The sequence below is a fragment of the Mesoplodon densirostris genome, chromosome 14, assembly GCF_025265405.1.
Source record: "Mesoplodon densirostris isolate mMesDen1 chromosome 14, mMesDen1 primary haplotype, whole genome shotgun sequence".
Classification (NCBI taxonomy): domain Eukaryota; kingdom Metazoa; phylum Chordata; class Mammalia; order Artiodactyla; family Ziphiidae; genus Mesoplodon; species Mesoplodon densirostris.
Genome location: NC_082674.1, coordinates 34,439,946 through 34,454,948, shown reverse-complemented (window position 1 = coordinate 34,454,948; position 15,003 = coordinate 34,439,946). Strand labels below are relative to the sequence as shown.

Below are 15,003 nucleotides of genomic sequence, written 5' to 3'. Positions count from 1 at the left end.
ATTCAGTAGAGAAAGGCCAGTCATTTCAATAAATGGTGCTGGAACTATTGCATATCCACATGCAAAAAAGTAAACATCATTCCAAACTTTGCCTCATACATAAAAATTAACTCAAAATGGATTATAGACCTAAATATAAAACTTAAAATTATAAAACTTCTGGAAGAAAACACAGAAGAAAATCTTTGTGACCTTGGGTCAGTTATACCACAGAAAGTAGGATCCATAAAAAAATTAATAAATGAGACTTTATCAAAATTAAGAACTTCTGCCCTTTGAAAAACATTGTTAAGAGAATAAAAAGATTGGGAAAAAGTATTTGTCAATCATATATCTGACAAAGGACTTGTATACAGAATATATAATGAACTCAAAACTCAACAATTAAGAAAACAAAACCCAATTTAAAAAATAAGCAAAAGATTTGAAAGACTCTCACCAAAGAAGATATAAGGATGGCAAATATACACATGAAAAGATTCTCAACATCAGCAGTCATTAGGGAAATGTAAATTAATACTACAATGGAGATATTATTATACATCTATCAGAATAGCTAAAATAAAAAATACTGATAATACCTATTCCTGGAGAGGATGTGAAGCAACTGGAACTCCTATACATTTCTGGTGAGCAAGCAAAATGGTAGAACCACTTTGGGAAACAGTTTGGCAGTTTCTTTTAAAGTTAAATGTACACTTACCATACCCACTTCTAGGTGTTTACCTAGAGAAATGAAAACTTATATGCTCATACTTGTTCATGAAGCTTTTTAGCAGTGTTATTCATAATTGCTTAAAACTGGAAACAACCCAAATGTCCTTCACTGGGGAACAGTTATATAAACTGGTATATTCATGCAATGGAATATTACTCAGCAATAAAAAGGGCAAACTATTAATACAGACAACAACGTGGATGAGTCTCAGAAAAATTATGCTGAGTGAAAGATGTCAGACCAAAAAAAAAAAAGAGTATGGTTCCATTTATGTAAAATTCTAGCAAATGAAAACTAATCTGTAGTGGCAGAAAGCAGGTAAGCTATTGCAGAATGGGGGTAGGGATTACCAAGGGGCACAAGGAAACTTTAGGGGTAATTAGCTTGATCACGGTGATAGTTTCACAGCCATATAACATACATCAAAATTCATCCTACCATATACTTTATTTTTTAATTATTATTATTATTTTTTATATAATTTATTTTAGAATTTATTATTATTATTTTTTTTGACGGAACCGTGTGGGATCCTAGTTCCCCACCCAGGGATTCAACCTGCGCCCCCTGCAGTGGAAGCATGGAGTCTTAACCACTGGACCGCCAGGGAAGTCCCTTTCCTACTATACACTTTAAATATGTGCAGCTTATTATATGTCAATTATATCTCAAGAAAGCTGTGTAAAAAAATGTTATCTAGGTGACTCTAATGCGCAGCTAAGTTTGAGGACCCTGAAACACATACAAAACTATCTTATGTCCTTCAGTTTTGGCTTAGAAGTTGGCTGCCATTAACCCACAGAGAGTTTTCTATTGTCCAGATTCCAAACTTGTTACAAATCTAAAACCTATAGGATAGCTACAGAATGAGCATGCAATCCACCACATAAATTCATTTTCATAGTTCCAGGGCCTTCATTTTAAGCTGCAGGGAAGTACTAGATAAAAATTACTAATCTGAAATGAAATACAGCAAGAAGCTCAAGGCTTTAAGCTTCCAGGACTATAAATCAGCCACAGTGCAGAGACAATTTTGGAACTGGTAATTTGGTGAAATTGATCTTCCCATCCCTCATAGACTCAGCTTCTGTACTACCCTTACTTTATTAGAGTTTGGTATTTGAACCCACTCCATTTTCTGCTTCTCTTTCCTTTGACCTAATCTGCAGTGCTTCTAAGAATAGGTACTTGAACATATTGAAGAAGTTGCTAACTTTGTTAGGCTGTGCAAGACTCCCTTAAATGAGTATATTTCCCCTTTAATCTCAATGACTCAAACAGGACAAACTATAAAGGACCTGAAACTGGATGAATGAGACCAGTCTATGCATTGTGCACAGTTTTGCTCATAGGTAGGGGGATGACTTAGAGTGGCATAGTTTCATCTTCAATGTGCATATGAATCGCCTGGGGATCCTGTCAAAATGCAGAATCTGAGTCAGTAAGGCTGGGGGTGGACCCCAAGATTCTGCATTTCTAACCAGCCGCTCCTTGGTAATGCCAATGCTGCTAGTTGGGTTGCAAAGTGACCCTTCAAAGTCCTTTCATGCCTGGGACACTGTGAAACAATATTCACCCTAATAGGGAAGAAGAGGGCATTCAAGTCAAAGGGAGGAACATTGTGTTAGCACTGCCTTTGATGACACTCTCCAAGTTATGAAACCCCTGCATCACACAAATGCTTATACATCTGGTAGGGGTAAGGATTCATTTGTTGTGAATAGCTCAGAATGTTTAAAAAAATGTTGATGGAATTTTCTTACCTTTTACTGAAAAGGATTTGTAATAGATAGAATGGTTTTTGTAGGTTATAGTTAGTCAACCAAATTTAAGTCACTTTATCACTGTTGCATCCAACCATGTCCTGTGTGTGCCCCCCCTTTTTTTCTTTTTACAAAAGATACATAATATTGAAGTATGAAACTCTAATGTTTAATTTACTACATAGCTGATGTTTTCAGTTCTTATGACAAATGGGCTGGTTTCTCTCTTAGATAGTGAGAGGATTATATTGCATGTCCTGAATTTTCTTCTTTTTGAGGCAAAGATAGCTTTGGTAACAGCAGCAGTTGCTTCTAATGATTTAGAGTTATAGTAAAATCGCTTGGAGAGAATTGCAGGACAGTATTGAAGCATGGTCATGAATCTTCCTGGGGAAGCTGGCTGCAGTCCTTGGGTGGGTCTTTCTCCCCCATTACTTACTTTCCTTCCCCTCTGCTTTGTACATCACACTGCATGATTTTTTTCCAGAGCGGATTCTTGATTTTTGGAAAGGAACATAGTAGTTTAGTTTTGCCTAAAGCTGACACATTCAAACAAACACATTTCAAATCTCTCCGAATTTGCAATTTAAACCAAGAGTCCTTGATATGCTTAAAACCAGGCCAGTCTATATTTTCATCAAAATTCTTATTATGGGTAATTTTCCATCTCAGTTTACCTTGCTATTTAAATTAGTTCGTCATGATTTTCAATGAAAATAACTGAGAAAAATGCATCCATAAAAGCTAAGAGTAAATCTATATTCATAGCACTGTATTCCTTGTCCAGGATTCCTTATTAAGTGATTACAAGAGCAATTTTCTGTCTTTCAAGTCAATTTCTGCAGAAGAATTTGAATCACCACTGGAATGAATGTGGTAACAAGAGTAGGTCTGTCAACAATATGTGACACTAGGGAGGGGAGCATAGGAGCTGGGCTGTCTGGACGATGGTTTTGGATGGGGTTTGGGGTTTTTGTTGTTGCCAGAAAACTCAAAGTTCAAAGAGAGAAAAAAAGCATATTGATTAGTTTTGGACTGGTCAAAGACTAGATTTATATCTGAATTTAACTAATGCTTTACACATGGTCTCCTTTGTGTTTTGAAAGATGTTGTACCCCGGGTTATTTAAAGACCAGGGCCAGCTGAAAGTAATTCTTCTTCTTGCCTTCTCCAAATCATGACCATTTAATAGGCTGGTAGATATTAAATCTCTAGGAACAAAAGGGAGTGTGACTGGCCCGTATGACCTGTGATCTCTAAAGTTCCCGTTGGCGCCTCAAGATCTTCGTGGCTTATTTTTCTCCCCAAACCCCCTATTCTAGAGGCCACGTTCGTGGGGCTGTCTGGAGAACCAAGCTGACCACTTGCCCATCTGCCAGTGCATCTTTCTTTTGTCCAGTTTGTGAAAGATATTTGGATCTGCTGATGTCAACTTCAGCTCCATCAGTTAATTTTTGTTTAAAAATTAAGTTGCTAACATTATTAGGTGCATTGTGCTAAGCACTTTACACATATTATCTTAGTTAATCCTCACGATACCCATTTTATAGATGAGAAACCTGAGGTCCAGGCAGGTTCCATAACTTGCTGAAGTCCTCAAGGCCAGGATCCAAAACACAGACAACTTAAACCCCAGACATATGCTCTTAACCACAGTGTATCCTGCTTCCTTCATCTGTAGATTTTTACAGAACTTGGGAACTAAAGCAGTTTGGGAAAGGGACAAGAATATGGATTCTAATGAAGCTGCCTTAAAGCTTCATAGTCATCTACTCATTCAACAGTCGTGTGCTCCTCAGATGGAGAGAACAAACATATGGACACCAAGGGGAGAAAGTGGCAGGGTGGGGTGGTGGTGGTGGGATGTAGTGGGAGATTGGGATTGACATGTATAAAATAGATAACTAATAAGAACCTGCTCTATAAAAAATAAAATAAAATAAAATACAAGAAAATGAAAACAAAACAAAACAATAGTGTGCTCCTGCTCAACTCTTCCAAAAGCATGCTTTCAGTTAAAGGTCATCGCATCACTCTATAGCAGACACTTTTTCCTGGTAGTGGTCCTCACGCTAATCCACAGGGTAAGTCTTCGGCAACCATGTTTCTATGTTAAAACCTGTCCCCCTAGTCAGAACAGAATGAGTCCTAAGCTGGGTCAAGAAGACTCTTTCTACTGGAAATCTGACATTGGGAAGAAGACATGGAGAGTTAGCTTCTGATATAGCCGGAACTGTGTCATGCAAACTTAGTGCAACATGCAAACTCAGGAACTGTAGGGAAGCCATTTTCTTCCACAAATGAGAACAGCGAGAGGGGAGGAGGAAGAGGAGAGGAGAGTGGGGAAAGGAAGGAAGGTGAGGGGATGTTAGAGGACAGGAGAGGAGAGAAAGAGAATATGAAGAAGATGAGGCAAACACACACAGTAGCTGAGACCAGATAGACACGGGACTTTTTGCCAACTTCCCAGTACATGGCTTCAGTTCTTCATGAAGTATCCCTATTTCCTTAAAAACACTCTTTTTTTGCATTTTCCCATCTTGCAAGATGGCGAGTGAAAAGGCTGAGAAGCCAGATACTAAGGAGAAAAACCCTGAAGCCAAGTAGGCTGATGCTGGTGGCAAGGTTAAAAAGGTAAAGCACTTCTTTTCGGATCCGCCATCTGCGGTGGCACCGCCACCAACATGCAGATTTTCGTGAAGACCCTGACGGGGAAGACCATCACTCTCGAGGTCGAACCCTCGGATACAATAGAAAATGTAAAGGCCAAGATCCAGGACAAGGAAGGAATTCCTCCTGACCAGCAAAGACTGATCTTTGCTGGCAAGCAACTGGAAGATGGACGTACTTTGTCTGACTACAGCATTCAAAAGGAGTCCACTCTTCATCTTGTGTTGAGACTTCGTGGTGGTGCTAGAAGAGGAAGAAGAAGTCTTAGACCACTCCCAAGAAGAACAAGCATAAGAGAAAGAAGGTTAAGCTGGCTGTCCTGAAATACTATAAGGTGGATGAGAATGGCAAAATCAGTCGCCCTTATCGGGAGTGCCCTTCAGATGAACGTGGTGCTGGAGTTTTTATGGCCAGCCACTTTGACAGACATTACTGTGGCAAATGTTGTCTGACCTATTGTTTCAACAAACCAGAAGACAAGTGATTGTATATTGGTTAATAAAAGACATGAACTAATGAAAAAAAAAAAAAAGGTGAAGCAGGTTAAGAAGGGGAAGCCCCACTACAGCCGAAACGCTGTCCTGGTCAGAGGAATTGGCAGATATTCCCGATCGGCTGTGTATTCCAGAAAGGCCTTGTACAAGAGGAAGTATTCAGCAGCTAAATCCAAGGTTGAAAAGAAAAAGAAGGTGAAGGTTCTTGCTACTGTCACAAAACCAGTTGGTGGTGACAAGAATGGTGGTACCCGGGTGGTTAAACTTTGCAAAATGCCTAGGCATTATCCTACTGAAGATATGCCTCGAACGCTGTTGAGTCACGGCAAAAAGCCCTTCAGTAAGCATGTGAGAAAACTGCGCGCTAGCATCACTCCTGGGACCGTTCTGATTATCCTCACTGGGCGCCACGGAGGCAAGAGGGTCATTTTCCTGAAGCAGCTTTGCAAAGCAGTAGCTTTGCCACTTGTGACTGGGCCTCTGTCCCTCAATCGAGTTCCTCTGCGGAGAACACACCAGAAATTTGTCATTGCCACTTCCACCAAAATTGATATCAGTGGTGTGAAAATCCCAGAACATCTCACTGATGCTTACTTCAAGAAGAAGAAACTGCATAAGCCCAGGCACCAGGGAGGTGAGATCTTCGACACAGAGAGAGAGAAATACGAGATTACAGAGCAGCGGAAGGTTGATCAGAAAGCTGTGGACTCACAAATTCTGCGAAGAATCAAAGCTGTTCCTCAACTCCAGGGCTACCTCCGCTCTGTGTTCGCTCTTACAAACGGAATTTATCCTCACAAAGTAGTGTTCTAAACTTCTTACAAAGAACCTAATTAAATAATTCGGTCCATTAAAAAAACAACACTCTTTTTGCTTAAGCTGCTTCAAGTTGATTTCTGTCCCTTGCAATCAAAATCCTAATTAATGCTTATTCGAACTCCTGCAAGACCCAGGAACTCTGACACTTTTGTACCTTCCCCAGAGCCCAACAGCAGACTCTGCGTTCAATCAATGCTTTGTTCTCCATTCTCTGCTTCAGTGTGCTTCAACCCTGCTCACTTATCTGGAGTCTTTATTCAATCATCTAACTGTATGGCCTGAATCCAGGCTCTCTTCTCTCTTGCTCACCTTACATTCTACCATGAGATTAATCTTCCAAAACTTGGTTTTCCCTCAAGCGTTACTTTCCAGCTCTAACATCTTCGGTGGCTCACTAGCTCCTAACTGTGTCTCATGGAACACCAAAGGAAATGGTCCACGATAAAAAGAGTTTTGTGGTCAAAGACTCTTAGGAAGTCCAATTTCCCCCTCTCTTGACCTTGCCACATAGATGAACAATATTAAAGGCTTTGAGAAGTTCTGTTTATAAACCATCCTCCACCAACCCTGGCCCTACACACACCAAAAAACAAAAACAACTCAGCTTGAATTTGACTTGACATTTCCTTTCTTGGTGTGACACCTCCAGTACAAGGGGAAACATCTACAGAACTAGGGTCAAACTTCTTTTTGGCCATCTACCCATGTGCCCCATATATGACTTATCTGGTCTGACTGACCACCTCTGCCTCAGCTGCAGCCATAGGAACCTCCTTCTTGCTTCCTGTGCTTTCTGGCCTCTATGTCCCCTCCACATGGAATGTTCCTTGCCTACCCTGCCTCCAAGCTCCACCTGTTCCATGGAGTCTTCTCAAACCACTCAATTCCACCTTGTGCTTATACTTTTCTCACCTCCTAAAGCCCTTGTGATTTGAACCACAGATTAGCATTTAGTCATTCACACATAATCTGTTTCTACCTAACTCTTTCACACCTATATGTTTGTCAACCCATGAAGAGTAAAAGTTTATGAAACATAGAAACCATATCTTTTCTTCTATAATATCCAGCTCAGGTCTAGCACAAAAAATATTTTTGAGAATGATGCATTGAATAAATTGGGCCAACTCCATGACTTAGAATGACAAATATTTTCTCTCCGTCTGCTCAAGAATGGCCTGGCCAGTAGACGTAAGGATGCTCAAGGCCTAATGCCAGGCTTTCCCTGAAGAACACAAGGACAGCTGGATGCTTGTGAGGAGTTACTTCTGTCAAGGCAGGGTTCTCTTGGGTATAGAACTTTGAAGGGATACTTATCTGCTTGTAAGGGAAGAAGGTTACCTTGTTTACCTAACAAAGTTAGCTTGTTAGCTGAAAACAGGGGTGGTGCAGACAACCCTGCCACAGTTAAAATCCCATGCTTGGAAAAAGCCTAAATACTCTTCCACATAAAATTGGTTGATAAATCTATGATAGCATACCTATAGCACAAAATCATATATAGCTTTAACAAACCATATTGTAGAAGAGTATTTAATGACTTGGGGAAAAATTAGGATATACTATTAAGTGAGAAAAAATTTCTAAAAGAGCATATTATACTATGTTTATAATTTGATAAAAAAAAGAATATGCATGGAAACAACATTGGAAAGGTAAAAAAACATGTTAACATTGATTATATCTGGGTGGTGGGATCATAAGTGTTGTTTCTTTTTTTTTTCAATCCCTTCTTGTACTTTTTTGTATTTTCCTGGTTTTCTACATTGAACGTATGTTACTTTTGTAATCAGAAAAAAAATAATCAAAACCACAATTCTCTGTTTTCTCTCTTCTCCCAGCTCCTGCCTTCACACTGAATGCTTCAAGTCAAGTTCAGAGGGCTACAGAATCCTCTCCGTTTTGACTTTGTGCCTTAACCTCTTGCTGGTTGTGTTCAGCTTTCTTTTTTGATTAGGCTCACATAGGAATGTCCCAGAATCCACTGATAATCTGGGCACTGTCCAGTGTAGGCATCTGAGCTACGTATAAGGAGCAGATCAAAGGATGTCTTTCCTTCCCCAGACATGTTCTGACTTCTCTCACTCTGTCTTTCCTCTTTTGTTCTCTTTTCTCCTAAGAAGAAAGTGCTGATGGATGTGGGTATTAAAATGACATCCTTTAAAGACACGTGGAGGAAAGGCATAGGATTACACAATATCTCCCCATGAATATGTACAGCTTTACCTGACTACTGCCTAAGAAAGATTCCAGCTCAGCTGGTCTGCTACTGTGCTGATCAGAGTAAGAACCAGGAAGAACTAAGACTTGGAAGGAGCCTGAGCAGCCAGGAATCGTTACATTGGAAATACAGAAAAGAAAAGGTCCAGGGAGGCAGGGAGAGAGGAAGGGCATCAAGAGCGTGTGTGTGTGTGTGTGTGTGTGTGTGTGTATGTGTGTGTGTGTGTGTGTGTGTGTGTGACGTATGTACACAGGGTGGGGGAGGATTGTGAGCTGAGTTTTGGAAGAGTGAAGAGGAACAAAAAAGGGGCAACGGGCTTCCCTGGTGGCGCAGTGGTTGAGAGTCCGCCTGCCGATGCAGGGGACACGGGTTCATGCCCCGGTCCGGGAAGATCCCACATGCCGCGGAGCGGCTGGGCCCGTGAGCCATGGTCGCTGAGCCTGCGTGTCCGGAGCCTGTGCTCCGCAACGGGAGAGGCCACAACAGTGAGAGGCCCGCGTACCGCAAATAAAGAACAAAAAACAAACAACAAAAAAGGGGCAACTGTGAGTGGAAGAAAGACAAGTTAGATTGAGTGTTGAGAATATACTTAAGCCCTTTGACCTTTTTCTCATGGGACTGGGTAAATATTTTAACTGATTAAAAAAAAATATAATACATATATATAATACATGTATTATATATATATTATATATAATACATATATATACACACACACACACACACATATATATATACATTTTTTTTTTTTTTTGGCTGTGCCGCGTGGCTTGTGGGATCTTAATTCCCTGACCGGGGATCAAACCTGGGCCCACTGCAGTGAAACTGCCGAGTCTTAACCACTGGACTGCCAGGGAATTCCCTAAATTATATTTTTATACAGGAGTGCTGCTTCTTCTGCTGTGTTTTGGGCTTACTCCGAACCTCGTAGGGCATCCCTATTCATGTCAAAGATGAATGCCTTCCTTATGAATGAATGTTTTCTATGGAGAAAGGACATAGGCTTACCTTATTTCAATGCCTTTTGCTGCTCTCTTGGCACTAGGTGAGCTCCATCAATGCACATACGTTCCTTATGATGAAAGGTGTAGCTGAGGATGCCCCTGTTTTGGAAAAAGGCAATTTGGTTCGAGTCTGTCCTGGGAATTGGGGTCTTGTCTTCATGTCTGGTCAAGGGGGATCTTCTGGAGCTTCTGCTCAGACCCCTCTGGAAGTTTTGTCTGCAGTTATTTAGGCATGTTGTGAGCTGAAGCCTCAACTCTGTAAAGGCTCTGAGATTCTATTTCTCCTCAGGACAGGTAAAGCCTCCTGCCCCAGACCCTACTGTGGCCTCAAGCCCCTGGTGCAGCCAGAAGGCTGATACCCCAGGGTCTCTAACTAAATGTCTGGAGGGCCTTAGGAGCCTCATTTAACTTGTTTATCCTTAGTGCAGAGGCTCCTCGCATAACACTGGCATCTTTCGACAAGGAATACATTGGCAGTCAGCCTGGAAGCTGCAATCCCTATGGGAAAGGAAGGCATGGACTCCAGAAGGCCTCTGTTAACAGTGGACATGTGGGGGCCAGGCAAGCAGAACTATTAACCATCTGCATCCAATGATTGCAGAATTCTGAGGAAATGGCTTGGGTACTGCCCCAGACATCTGTTACTGCACTATCCTCTACTGAGAAGGCACTTAGGGGAAGAGGGGAAGAGAGAGGAGTTTTTTTTTCAAAGTCCTCACTTGTAGGATCCTGTCCTTTTGCCTTTACTCTCTGCGGTGCCTCTGACAAACTGTACCGTTGTCCCTCGGTATCCACGGGGCACTGATTCCAGGGGTCCCTGCAAATACCAAAATCCGTGGATGCTCAATCCTTTATATGACATGGCATAGTCCACTGAATACAGTCAACCCTCCATGTCCTCGGATTCAACAAACCCCAGATCAAAATTTAATCTGCTGTCCACGGTTGGTTGAATCCCCTAATGCCAAGCCCGTGAAAAGGGAGCGCTGACTGAACATTTGTTGAAAAAAATCCGTGTATAAGTGGACCCAAGCAGTTCAAACTCCACGTTGTTCAAGGGTCAACTGTAACCGGCTCACTTAGGGCTGGGAGAACAGCTAAAAAGCAGCTGACAATGACGGGAATCGGATAAGTCGGTGTCGTTGGCCAAGGCTTTTATTTACTCTATATGTGGTAAATAAAGTTGCTTTATTACCTACCATGTGGGAGATTCTATCTATCTATCTATCTATCTATCTATCTATCTATCTATCTATCTATCTAGTGATTATGAGCACACAGTTTGTTCATTCCAACCTGACCTGACTGCCCGTGAATCGTGTGTTTATGGTCAGCTCCAACTGTTCTTTCAGGTTCCATTTTGCCTTTTGCTCTTAGCCCAGACATTTCTGATGGACAAGGGAGTAAGTCCCTTTCTGCCTGGATTATTTTCGTTCATTCCAAAAAAATACATATTGTTTCCCTACCATGTGTCAGGCACTGTTCTAGGCACTTAGGATACATTTGTGAACAACATAGAGAAAGATCCCTGTGGGGGTGGGGTCAGGGGAAGATAGATAATAAGCAATAAACATAAATATATAAATTACATAGTATGTTAGGAGATAATAAATGCTATGGGGACAAAAAAGAACAAGGTTGTGCAGGTTAAGGGTGATCAAGAGTGTCAGAGTGTAGGGAAAGGGAAAGTTTTAGTATTAAACAGGGTGGTCCTATGGGTCTCATTGAAAAGGTGAGAATCTAAAGACTGAAGGAGTGAGAAGGTTAGCAAGTAGATTTCTGGGGCAAAAGCTTCCAGGTAGAGGGGAGAGCTAGAGCAGAGACCTCACTGTGGGAACACGCCTAGTGTGTTTGAATAGCATCAAGGAGGCTGGACTCCCAGAATGAGTGAGGAAGGGAGTATCCACAGAGGAAGACAGGGAATTCCCTGGCGGTGCAGTGATTAGGACTCTGTGCTTCCACTGCTGGGGGCCTGAGTTCGATCCCTGGTCAGGGAACTAAGATCCCACAAGTCACGTGGCATGGCCAAAAATAAATAAATAAATAAATAAATAAAAAAAATAAAATAATCCAAAGAGGGAGCCAGGGAGGTGAGTGGCGGGAGGAGTGGGCAGATAATGCAGGAACTCTTTGGCCATTGTAAAGACTTCCGTTTTTACACTGAGAGAAATGGGGAGCTATTAAAGAGTAACCCTAAAAGAAAAGGGGGAGAGGGGGCTTTTGAAATTTTGATTAGAGAGTGCTGTGATCTAAAGTATATTTTAAAAGGATCACTCGTGGGAATTCCCTGGAGGTCCAGAGGTTAGGACTCCGCACTTCCATTGCAGGGGGCATGGGTTTGATCCCTGGTCGGGGTACTAAGATCCTACAAGTCCCAAGGTGCAGCCAAAAAAAAAAAAAAAAAAAAGGTCACTCTGGCTTCTGTGTTGAAGGCCAGAGTAGAAGCAGGGAGACTTTTGATAGGAGGACACAGCAGTAATCCAGGTGAGAGATGACGGTGGCTTTGACTAGGACGGCAGCCATAAAGGAGGTGAGAAGTGGTTGGATTCCAGATGCATTCTGTTGGTAGAGTTAATTCCTGTCAGATCTGATATGCATGTGAGAGGAAGACAAGAGTCAAGGATAACTCAGTGTTTTGGCCTGAGCCACTGAAAGAATAGAGCTGCCATCAACTGTGATAGGAAAGACTGCAGGTAGATCAAGTTTGGGGAGCATCTCAAGAGTTCAGTTTTGGACATCTTGAGTTTGGAGATGTGGGGCAGACAGTCGGATATATGAGTCTAGAGTTCAGGGCAGAGGTCTGGACTAGATATAAATGTGGGTCATGGGTGCATAGATTGTATTTAAAACCACATATCTAGATGAGATCATCAAAAGAGGTAGATAAGGAAGAGTAGGACTGAGGTCTGAGCCCTGAGCATGTCAACACTTAGAGGTCAGGGAAAAGAGGCGGAGCCAGGAAAAGAGACCAAGAAGGTGGGAGCAGTGAGAGAGGAGGAAAACCAAGAGAGTGAGGTGTTCTGGAAGTCCAGGGAAGGATGTGTATCAAGGAGGAGGATATGGTTGATTATATCAGACGTTATTAATCAATAAGACGAGAACTGAGAAGTGACCACTGGATTTAGTAAGCTATGGTAACTTGGACCAGAATAATTTCTGTGCAGCACTGAGGGATAGAGGCCTGATTTGGGGTTGGTTTAAGAGAGGACTGGAGGAGAGGAACCGGACATAGCAAGTACAGACGATTCTTCTGAGGAATTTGCTCTAAAGGGGAGCAAACAAATGGGAGAGAGGCTGCCAAGGGAAGTACAGTCATTAAAAGGCTTTTTTTTTTTTTTTTTAAGATGTGGGAAATAATAGCATGTTTGTGTGCTGATGGAAAGAATCCAGCAGAGAGTAATAATTTGGTGGAGGAAGAATTGCTGAGTAATGTCCGTGAGTAGGTGAGAGGGAGTGGGTTGCCTGTGCAAGTGGAGGAATTTGCTTTTGATGGATGGGTCACCTCTGATAGTAGGTGGAAAGGCAAAGTGTGAAGATGCAACTGCTGGACAGGGGATAAATGTGATGGTGGGAATCTGCAGATTTCTCCTCCTGTTGCTTCTATTTTCCCAGTGAAAAAAGAATCCAATTAGATTCTTTTAGAATTCAGCTGAGAGTGAGAATGGGAAGGGAATATGAAGGGTTTGAGAAGAGAAAAGAAGGTACAAAACTGTCATCCAGGAGCCTAGGTGAGTGAATGGATCAGGGAAACATAAGTATGACTGTCGGGCAGCATTAAGGGCCCACTTAAGTTTCATCAGCATGAACTTCAAATGAGGTCAAGCAGTGGGGCTGTGTGTATTTCTCTGGCTAGGTATGGCCATGAAATTTACACCGGGTCAGGAGGGGAGTAAGAACATCAAAGGGGTGAGCCACAGTGAAGGGTGGTGGGATCAACATATTGGAGGCTCTGGTGGGGTCAGAGGATGGCTGGGATCAAGCAAGGAGGTGAGCTGGAAAGATAGGAGGATGCACGAAATTGAGATCATGGAGGGACTGCAGTTGTGTGTAATCACAACTATGGGTTGAGGGGAGGGAAAATCACTGGAGGAGAGAAATTCAAGAGACTGAGAGGCTGGGGTATTGGAAGGGTCATCTACTCTATACTGAATCGCCAAGAGTTAAGACGGTGTTGGTGAGAGTGACAGTGAACCAAGACCTAGAATATTTGCAAAATAACGCCTGGGGGTCAGGAGAAGACAGCAGTGATTGGTATAATTTGATAACACGAAATTCAGCGTGGTGTGCAAGGGAATACTTCTAAAGGTGACGATGACCAGTAAGGAGGACACCTATCTCACCTCCAGGTCTAGGGGCCGGGGCTGTGAGAGAAAAAAAATCAGGCCCTGCTGGAGAAGGCTGTGAGGGCAGCAGTGAACTCAGGGGAGAGCTGGGTGTCCCATAGGGACAGAAGTGAAGAGGATGCTCAGACAATAGGTTGAGGATAAAGGAGAGTTTGCTAATCACGGATTATGAACTCCAGAGGCCACGGAGGAAGAGTTTCAGGACTTGGGGAGGGTGGGAGAGGCCACAGAATAGGAGAAAAACAGGGCCTCTGGGAGATTTTAGGACTGACATGAACAGGAACGAGGACACAATGCACAGATGATGGCGGCAAGACTGAGTGCTGGGATTTCAGGGGCTCCTGACGATGCAGGAGGGGAGAGGAGGCTCTCTGAACAGTGTGTCCCTGCCCCAGCCTGGTGACTCCCTGCAGGGGCCTCTCCTACCCCTTTGCTGCTAATTTGTTCCTTTCCAAAGGCTTCACCTAGCACTTGTGACCATTCTGATGGCCATGTTATCCACTGGTTTTGAAAGAAGTTGAATAGATTTTCCTGTCTCTGATAACTGTATTTCCTGTTTCTCTAAAAGCCCTAAAAGTACTTCATCACTTTCACGCCCTCCACACCCCAGAGTACACATCTGGGCCTCTGTTGACACACTTGTCCCATGGACTACTGCCAAAAAGGTCTGAGTTCAAATATTCACAGGGCTGAAACTCTCCCAGATGCGCATTTGGGGAAGGCTGAGGTTGCCCCAAGGTCTATCAGACAGTCCGTCAAAGCCCATCTCATCCCTTCTTACGTCTCCATACAAAACCTTTTCACCTCTCTGCGTGCACAATAAACTGCTTTGGCAGAAAAGCTTCCAAGTTCGGGGAAGATGGTTTTCCCTCGTGTGGTCCACATTTCAGAGAACGCAGCTGCTCACCATCTTGGTGAATGAGATCGTGCTTCAGTTCCTGGCTGCTCAAACCCCTCGTCTTCATTCAGCT

General features: G+C 42.6%; 2 pseudogenes; both read left to right on the top strand.

Annotated features, from left to right (window-relative positions):
* Positions 1-5,028: 5,028 nt before the first annotated feature.
* On the top strand, positions 5,029-6,501 carry LOC132501877 (large ribosomal subunit protein eL6-like; annotated as a pseudogene).
* LOC132501876 (ubiquitin-ribosomal protein eS31 fusion protein-like) lies at positions 5,127-5,677 on the top strand (annotated as a pseudogene).
* Positions 6,502-15,003: the final 8,502 nt, after the last annotated feature.